Genomic DNA, 10,356 nt, shown 5'->3' with positions numbered 1-10,356 from the left:
CACTCATGTTCATTGTAAGTATGTATGAATCAAATAAGTGGGTTCACATTGTGAGTTTTTTAAAACTCTTAAAAGTGTCAACAAACAGTTGAACTTTTTAAAAGCTGTGAATACCTTATTAAATAATATGCAATATTATATTGAAAACTATGTTAATTGACAGTTTGTGGTCATTTTTTTTGTTTTGTTTAAAGTCTCCCACATGTACCAAAAGCTCATAAGTCAGTATTAGAATTTCACTGAAGTTCATTGTGTCAGGGCTCTAGAGCTATTGCAAATCTCTTAACCATGACACTCCCCTTTTAAAGGAAAGTAAAAAAAATCAAAATTGTTGGTGGGGGTCTCTGTTGTGTTTGTTTTCTTTTTAGTTTTGTTCTATTATTATTATTATTTTCTTTTTAGAGGGGGAGGGGAATTAAGCTAAAAATAGCCAAGGGTCAATTCAAGCAACTAGTACAAAAGATGTTTTTTTGCAGTCCTTTATTCAATATATTCAAGGTTATCATGCAATTCTGTTGTTTGACTGCATATATATATATATATATATATATATATATATATATATATATATATTTTTCTTTCTTTTCATTACAAGTTCTATATGTGTAAGTGGTGACCATAGCTATGATTACTATTATTTAGAATATTTTTTTACCTACTAACAGAAAACAACTTGACTGCAAAACACTTACTGTAGGGCACTCGATATTAGGCATTACTTTCATGTGGATGTAAGGTTGAAATGTCAAAACCTTCATTAACCCGTGAACTACGCTTTAGCGTATTACACTTTGTGGTGATCTGATTCTATTGTACTTTTTTGTGTTTTACTAACTATTACCGTTTAACTATCACACTTTGTTTCACGGGTTAATGAAAACCACTCTAATTACTTACAGTAGTTCTTTTTTAATATTATTATTTACTTGTATAATTTAGATGAGCAATACATATTTCTTTATGGCTTTGTAGAGCTCATCTCGTTCCTCATAAATAACAAACAAAATGAAGTTTGTTCTTATTTTGGTGCAAAGGAATCTACAGTAGTTTTCTAATCAGATAATTGTTTTTTTTTTAACACTCACCTGTTATTTCAACAGCCTTACTTGAGTTTGCTTGTCTCAGAAATAGACCTTGCTTAATAAACAAAGACATGTTACAAACTTATTTAATAATAGGTAACAACTGCAATATTGTATGAAGAGAGTGCCCCTCTCTTCCCCCTACTATTGTTGAAATTATGCTCAATAAACTTTTACCTCTTCCCTCTCCACCAGTTAAGCATTCTATGTATGCTTCCCTGTACAAAATGCACCCCTTCAAATAGAACATTAAAGTTCACATACTTGTTTACTTCCTCAAACTCTTTGCTTTGTGTTTTTTGTTAACTTCCTAGGAACAAATTGAATACATATAATCAATAAATCTAGCAAGCTTATTTTGCAAACTCACTTTTTTTTTTTATTTTTGCGCAAAACCTATCAGGATTAAGGGGGTCCAGCACAAAGAAAAAGAAACGAACTAAAAAAAAAAAAGCCCATTGGCCTGGGATCAAACCCGGTCTGAAGAACAAAACGGAAACCATACATACGGATTACCCAATCGGTATGGCAGCAAAAGGCTTTTACGGAAGGCTGTAAAGAACCCGAAGGCCCCAAGCACCGATATTTCCGAGCGAATATGCTGTACAACACTCTTGCAAGGTTATCCCAACCCGCGCATTAATGGGGAGGACAATAACCAGGATCCCAGGCCTGTAATACGGTTACGCCATGCACAGCTCGCCGAGATTGTGGATGACAAAAAATAGAGGTCTATTTGGGCGTCTTGGGTCCCTTGGGGACTCGCCATGTGCACGGGCGCATCTCTTTTATTGTGTACATGACATCAAATTAGCGAAGAAAAAAGACGCTGTTTTGGTATCATGTGAAAATCATAAAATAAATAGAAATAAAGACGTAAGGGGGGAGAATATTGACATCTTCATATTAGAATATTGACAAAATCCGCAATTTTGTCTACGCTGACTAAGTAAAGCTGTATTTTGCTTTAAAGGGGCAGCAACATAGTACTGCGCATGTCTGGAGTCAGTGATTATTGTAGGCTTTTAAGTGTCTACAAACAGTTGAACATTTTAAAAGCTGTCAATACCTTATTAAATAATATACAATATTATATTGAAAACTATGTTAATGGTCAGTTTGTGGTCATTTTTTTTGTTTTGTTTAAAGTCTCCCACATGTACCAAAAGCTCATAAGTCAGTATTAGAATTTCACTGAAGTTCATTGTGTCAAGGCTCTAGAGCTATTGCAAATCTCTTAAACATGACACTCCCCCTTTAAAGGAAAGTAAAAAAAAAAATCAAAATTGTTGGTGGGTGTCTCTGCTGTGTTTGTTTTCTTTTTAGTTTTGTTCTATTATTTGTGGTGTTCGGCAAGGAACAAAGCAAAAAGAAACAGACTCGTGGTCTTCCACATTTAATACAAGATGGCGGATCTCTGACATGTGTTCTACCATGGTGCATTGCGCACCTTAACAATCCATAATGCAATGCGGCGGACACTACATCCCCCCCTTACTTAGCATTAAAGTCCATACTAGGAGCTAAATAACTATAACAGCTATAGTAGGGGTCCTACGCATGTATGTAAAACTGAAAAGAAAAATAAAACTAACAAAACTTATTGTAGCACATAATCCTTAAAACGAACAGGTTGTTGCCTAGTGCGCGCAGGTCGCTGATTGGCCAGAGAACCAGGAGACGCTGGCATTTCAGCTGTACAATCAAGTGTGGACTGGTTCTGGGTCTCAGGTGCGGTTTGGTGTTCCTGCGCGATTTCAGGTGCAGTAGGCAGCATGTCTGCGGCGACTGCTTCCTGTGGTTTGATGAACTTCTTCATTTGTGCTACATTCCTCATCTTCCTATTTCCATCAGAATCCTCCAGTACAACTGCATTACCTGTCTTCTGCAAAACCTTGTAAGCTTCAGGCTCAAAAACTGGAGAGAGTTTGTTCTCGCGGCGAGTCTGTCGCAGCAGTACTTCATCGCCTTCATCAATTCCACTTGGCTCAGCATGTCTTCTAGCATCAGCATACTCTTTCTGTCTGAGTTTTGATAGAGCGTCTCTGTCCCTAAGTTTGTGTTGCCACTCTGACTCTGTCGCTCTATCCTTCGGAATCTTTACACTAGGTAGCTTGTCTCGGAGCTGCCTTCCCATTAGGAGTTCGGCTGGCGAGCATCCAGTTGCGGCATGGTTTGTTGTGCGATACTGAAAAAGGAAATCATCAAGCGCTTTCTTCCAATCATTTCCTTGCAAGTTTGCTATCCGAATCACTTTAAGAATTGTTCTGTTACATCGTTCCACTTCGCCGTTGCTCTGTGGCCAATATGGAATTCCTTTCTTATGTTCTATGCCTAAGAACTCTAAGAAATTCTCAAATTCTTTCGAGGCAAAGGGCGGTCCGTTGTCGCTGCGAACCGTGTATGGTATGCCATGTGTCCTGAATATTCCCTCCAATGCCGTGATGACGTGTGGCGCATCGGTTTTCTTAAGGAGTACTACCTCTGGCCATCTGGAGTAGTTATCCACAACTACCAGCAAGTGGTTTCCTCCAGGTATCTCAGTCAAATCTGTGGCGAGGTCCTCCCATGGTTCTTCAGGTAGTTCTGTTGATCGAACAGGTTCCGGTTTGCCACGTGGTCCAACTAGCTGGCAGGGGTAGCAGGCCTTGATGAACTGTTCAGCCTGTGCATCCATCTGCGGCCACCATAGTTTGCTTCGCAGGCGGGATTTTGTGCGCACCATTCCTTGGTGTCCCTCATGAGCTAAAATAATTGCTTGCTTCCATAGGGATTCTGGTAGCACAATTCGGTTTCCACGCATCACTAATTGTCCGGCAATCCACAACTCCTTTGACACTGCTTTGTACAAGGTACCTGTGAGGCGGGTGAAGTCTCCACTTCTAATTGCTTCGCGTACCAGAATAAGGGTTGGGTCCTTCTCTGAAACAACCTCTACATGCTTTGGGGTCATGGCGACAGGTACTGCGGCCTTTGCAGTGCTAAACACATACTCGCTGGTTGCTTTAGAATCAGCTGTCTGTACTGGACCAACTGGTAAACGACTCAGGGCGTCGGCTGAATTTTCCTTTCCGGAAATGTGCCTGACCACATAGCTGAATTGCTGAAGGTACAACAGCCAGCGTTCAATCCTAGCAGACGGGGGTTTAGACTTTGGACCTAGGACTGAAATTAAGGGTTTGTGATCAGTTAGTATTTCAAAATGGGTTCCATAAAGGAACATGTGAAATTTCTCACAGGCCCATTTGACAGCAAGGGCCTCTCGCTCGAACTGTGAGTAGCGCTGTTCAACCTTACTAAGCTTACGACTTGCGTAGTACACTGGTCGAAATTGACCATCACCAGGTTGTCTTTGCTCTAGTATGGCCCCCAGGCCAACTGGTGAGGCGTCAGTGATAATCCTGGTCTGGGCTCCCTGTGTAAAATAAGACATGACTGGTGCACATGTTAGCAAGTGCTTAATTTGTGCAAATGATTCTGCCTCTTTGGCACCCCATTTCCATTTAGCATTTTTACTGGTAAGATCCCACAGGGGAGCAGAAATGGTTGCAAACTGTGGAATGAATTTGGCACAAAATTGAGCAGAACCAAGGAAACTTCTCACCTCTGATTGGTTGGTTGGTGCAGGTGCCTCGACAATTGCTTCGACTCTTTTGTCAGATAACTTAAGACCATCTGCAGAAATGGTGTCTCCCATGAAATCCATACTCGAGGCTCCTACCACACATCTCTCATAGTTGAGGGTGAGCCCGCTGTCTTGCAGCTTTTGGACAGCTCTTTCCAGGTTCTCGTCATGCTCCTTTTGGTTCCTACCCACTATAAGAATGTCGTCATGCATGTTGAAGGCTCCAGGGCAGTCTTTCAAAACTTGCCATATCAGGTTCTGGAACTTCTCGGTAGCCATGTTCACACCGAAGAGCAATCGACAGTAGCGATATAAACCTGTTGGCGCTGCGAAAGTAGTTATGTCTCGGGACTCTGGGGATAACTCGATTTGATGGAAAGCCATGTTTAAATCCAATTTGGTGAAAATCTTTGCATCTGAGATTTCTTGTAGGGTTTCTTGCATAGTAGGTACTGGGTGTCTTTCTCTTAAGATAGCCTGATTGGCCTGGCGCATGTCCAAACAAATGCGAACATCTCCATTTGGCTTTTCGACTGCCACAAGGGGATTGATCCAACTTGTAGGACTGTTTACCTTTTCCACCACACCAAGCTTCTCAAGTTCCTCTAACTTGTCAGCGACCTTCTGCCTGCGACTAAAAGGAATCCTACGCAATGGTTGTGCTACTGGCTTAATATTCTGATCAATATGTAACTTGAGTTTAAAACCTTTAAGCTTGCCCAAACCATGAAAAACATTAGGAAATTTGGCCTTAAGCGCTGCTTTGCTGTTTAACTGAGTATTTATAGCTGAGAAATCTGAGCTACAACTATTAACCTGAACTCCTACTTTGAGTATGCCTAGAGCTTCAGATAATTCACGACCTAACAAAGTTGACGCTTTTCCAGAGACAATGAAAAACTTTGCGCGCTTATCCACATTTGTTTCTGGTACATGCACATTAAGCATACAACTACCCTTAAGATTTAAAGCATCACTAGACGAATATGCAAAAATTTGCTTGCTACTTGGCTTCAAAACAATGTCTCCTTTTGATAAGTCATTGAATGTCCTTTCTGACATAAGGTTACAGCTTGCACCCGAATCAATGATGACATTCTGTATAACACCTCCAATAGATATCTCCATAGTACCAGGCGGTGACTCTGTGTGCGTGCAGAATACATTAAAAACATCTTCTTCCTCTTCGCTATCAGTTTCTTGAACATCAACAGCTTCCACTTGTCTTACATGAGATGGCTTCCTGCCCTTTGATTTTGGTCCACTTGCAGACTTTGCTTTTCCAGATGTCTGCTTTGATTTGCAGCAGACCTTGAAATGTCCAATTTTCCCACATTTTTCACATTGGTGATTTTTGCTACATCTGCAGTCAGCAGCTTTATGACCCTGCTTATTGCAACGATGACATCTGCCATCAAACTTGGGACCAGCACTGTCAGGCTTCTGTTGTACTCTCAATTGGTTAACACCACCTTGATCTGGCACAAGAACTAGTGCTTCTTTGTCATGGTACGTGTTGACAATTTCCAGGAGCTTGCTGAGAGTCAGACCTTCCTCACGAAAGAGTTTTGCTTTGAGGGGTTTATCCAATATGAAGGTCAAAATTCTATCTCGAATTTGACTGTCCTTTTGGTCGTTGTACTCGCAGTGTTCGCAAAGGGTTTGCAGTCTAATTGCAAATTGATGAATCCTCTCACCGGGTTTTGGTACCGCTGTCAAGAAGGCTTGCCTGGCCATCGGTACGTTTTTCTTGAGTTTGAAGTGTTGAGTGAGGGAGTCCATGGCTGTTTTATAGTCCTCCCCCTGTTGTTCAGCCGTAAAAGCGTGAAAAATTTCTCGTATTCCAGCTCCTGCTAGGTGAAGAAGTATTGCTCGTTGTTGTTTCGAGTCTTTGATGCCAGATGCAGTGCAGTAGAGCTCAAATTCGGACTTCCAGATTGTCCATCTTTGTTCCAGCGTGGCTGGTTCGCCAATGCAGTCGAAGGCTTTTGGCGTTGGTAATCCTGATAAACAGACGGCCATACCGGCTTTTTTTTGACAGATTTAACTTCAGTATGTGTTTATCCAGTTGTTGATCCCATCCTCGTCGCCAGAATGTGGTGTTCGGCAAGGAACAAAGCAAAAAGAAACAGACTCGTGGTCTTCCACATTTAATACAAGATGGCGGATCTCTGACATGTGTTCTACCATGGTGCATTGCGCACCTTAACAATACATAATGCAATGCGGCGGACACTACATTATTATTATTATTTTCTTTTTTAGAGGGGGAGGGGAATTCAGCTAAAAATAGCCAAGGGTCAATTCAAGCAACTAGTACAAAATATGTTTTTTTGCAGTCCTTTATTCAATATATTCAAGGTTATCATGCAATTCTGTTGTTTGACTGCATATATATTTTTTTCTTTCTTTTCATTACAAGTGCTATATGTGTAAGTGGTGACCATAGCTATGATTACTATTATTTAGAATAATTTTTTACCTACTAACAGAAAACAACTTGACTGCAAAACACTTACTGTAGGGCACTCGATATTAGGCATTACTTTCATGTGGATGTAAGGTTGAAATGTCAAAACCTTCATTAACCCGTGAACTACGCTTTAGGGTATTACACTTTGTTGTGATCTGATTCTATTGTTGTTTTTTGTGTTGTACTAACTATTACCGTTTAACTATCACACTTTGTTTCACGGGTTAACGAAAACCACTCTAATTACTTACAGTAATTCTTTTTTAATATTATTATTTACTTGTATAATTTAGATGAGCAATACATATTTCTTCTTGGCCTTGTAGAGCTCATCTCGTTCCTCATAAATAACAAACAAAATGAAGTTTGTACTTATTTGGTGCAAAGGAATCTACATTAGTTTTCTAATCAGATAATTGTTTTTTTTTTAACACTCACCTGTTATTTCAACAGCTCTTACTTGAGTTTGCTTGTCTCAGAAATAGACCTTGCTTAATAAACAAATATATATAACAAACTTATTTAATAATAGGTAACAACTGCAATATTGTATGAAGAGAGTGCCCCTCCCTTCCCCCTGCTATTGTTGACATTATGCTCAATAAACTGTTACCTCTCCCCACTCCACCAGTTAAGCATTCTATGTATGCTTCCCTGTACAAAATGCACAACTTCAAATAGAACATTAAAGTTCACATACTTGTTTACTTCCTCAAACTCTTTGCTTTGTGTTTTTGTTAACTTCCTAGGAACAAATTGAATACATATAATCAATAAATCTAGCAAGCTTATTTTGCAAACTCACTTTTTTTATTATTTTTGCGCAAAACCTATAAGGATTAAGGGAGTCCAGCACAAAGAAAAAAAAAACGAACTAAAAAAAAAGCCCATTGGCCTGGGATCGAACCCGGTCTGAAGAGCAAAATGGAAACCATACATACGGATTACCCAATCGGTATGGCAGCACAAGGCTTTTACGGAAGGCTGTAAAAAACCCGAAGGCCCCAAGCACCGATATTTCCGAGCGAATATGCTGTATAACACTCTTGCAAGGTTATCCCAACCCGCGCATTAATGGGGAGGACAATAACCAGGATCCCAGGCCTGTAATACGGTTACGCCACGCACAGCTCGCCGAGATTGTGGATGACAAAAAATAGAGGTCTATTTGGGCGTCTTGGGCCCCTTGGGGACTCGCCATGCGCACGGGCGCATCTCTTTTATTGTGTACATGACATCAAATTAGCAAAGAAAAAAGACGCTGTTTTGGTATCATGTGAAAAGCATAAAATAAATAGAAATAAAGACGTAAGGGGGAGAATAATGACATATTCATATTAGAATATTGACAAAATCCGCAATATTGTCTACGCTGACTAAGTAAAGCTGTATTTTACTTTGAAGGGGCAGCAGCATAGTACTGCGCATGTCAGGAGTAAGTGTTTATTGTAGGCTTTTAAGTGTCTACAAACAGTTGAACTTTTTAAAAGCTGTCAATACCTTATTAAATAATATGCAATATTATATTGAAAACTATGTTAATTGACAGTTTGTGGTCATTTTTTTTGTTTTGTTTAAAGTCTCCCACATGTACCAAAAGCTCATAAGTCAGTATTAGAATTTCACTGAAGTTCATTGTGTCGGGGCACTAGGGCTATTGCAAATCTCTTAACCATGACACTCCCCTTTTAAAGGAAAGTAAAAAAAAAATCAAAATTGTTGGTGGGGGTCTCTGCTGTGTTTGTTTTCTTTTTAGTTTTGTTCTATTATTATTATTATTATTATTATTATTTTCTTTTTTAGACGGGGAGGGGAATTCAGCTAAAAATAGCCAAGGGTCAATTCAAGCAACTAGTACAAAAGATGTTTTTTTGCAGTCCTTTATTCAATGTATATAAAGGTTATCATGCAATTCTGTTGTTTGACTGCATATATATATTTTTTCTTTCTTTTCATTACAAGTGCTATATGTGTAAGTGGTGACCATAGCTATGATTACTATTATTTAGAATATTTTTTTACCTACTAACAGAAAACAACTTGACTGCAAAACACTTACTGTAGGGCACTCGATATTAGGCATTACTTTCATGTGGATGTAAGGTTGAAATGTCAAAACCTTCATTAACCCGTGAACTACGCTTTAGGGTATTACACTTTGTTGTGATCTGATTCTATTGTTGTTTTTTGTGTTGTACTAACTATTACCGTTTAACTATCACACTTTGTTTCACGGGTTAACGAAAACCACTATAATTACTTACAGTAATTCTTTTTTAATATTATTATTTACTTGTATAATTTAGATGAGCAATACATATTTCTTCTTGGCCTTGTAGAGCTCATCTCGTTCCTCATAAATAACAAACAAAATGAAGTTTGTACTTATTTGGTGCAAAGGAATCTACATTAGTTTTCTAATCAGATAATTGTTTTTTTTTAACACTCACCTGTTATTTCAACAGCTCTTACTTGAGTTTGCTTGTCTCAGAAATAGACCTTGCTTAATAAACAAATATATATAACAAACTTATTTAATAATAGGTAACAACTGCAATATTGTATGAAGAGAGTGCCCCTCCCTTCCCCCTGCTATTGTTGACATTATGCTCAATAAACTGTTACCTCTCCCCACTCCACCAGTTAAGCATTCTATTTATGCTTCCCTGTACAAAATGCGCCCCTTCAAATAGAACATTAAAGTTCACATACTTGTTTACTTCCTCAAACTCTTTGCTTTGTGTTTTTGTTAACTTCCTAGGAACAAATTGAATACATATAATCAATAAATCTAGCAAGCTTATTTTGCAAACTCACTTTTTTTTATTATTTTTGCGCAAAACCTATCAGGATTAAGGGGGTCCAGCACAAAGAAAAAAAAACGAATTAAAAAAAAAAGCCCATTGGCCTGAGATGGAACCCGGTCTGAAGAACAAAACGGAAACCATACATACGGATTACCCAATCGGTATGGCAGCACAAGGCTTTTACGGAAGGCTGTAAAGAACCCGAAGGCCCCAAGCACCGATATTTCCGAGCGAATATGCTGTACAACACTCTTGCAAGGTTATCCCAACCCGCGCATTAATGGGGAGGACAATAACCAGGATCCCAGGCCTGTAATACGGTTACGCCACGCACAGCTCGCCGAGATTGTGGATGACAAAAAATAGAGG

This window comes from Nematostella vectensis, chromosome 8 (genome assembly GCF_932526225.1).
Source record: "Nematostella vectensis chromosome 8, jaNemVect1.1, whole genome shotgun sequence".
In the NCBI taxonomy this organism is placed as follows: domain Eukaryota; kingdom Metazoa; phylum Cnidaria; class Anthozoa; order Actiniaria; family Edwardsiidae; genus Nematostella; species Nematostella vectensis.
This window is presented reverse-complemented; position numbering follows the sequence as displayed.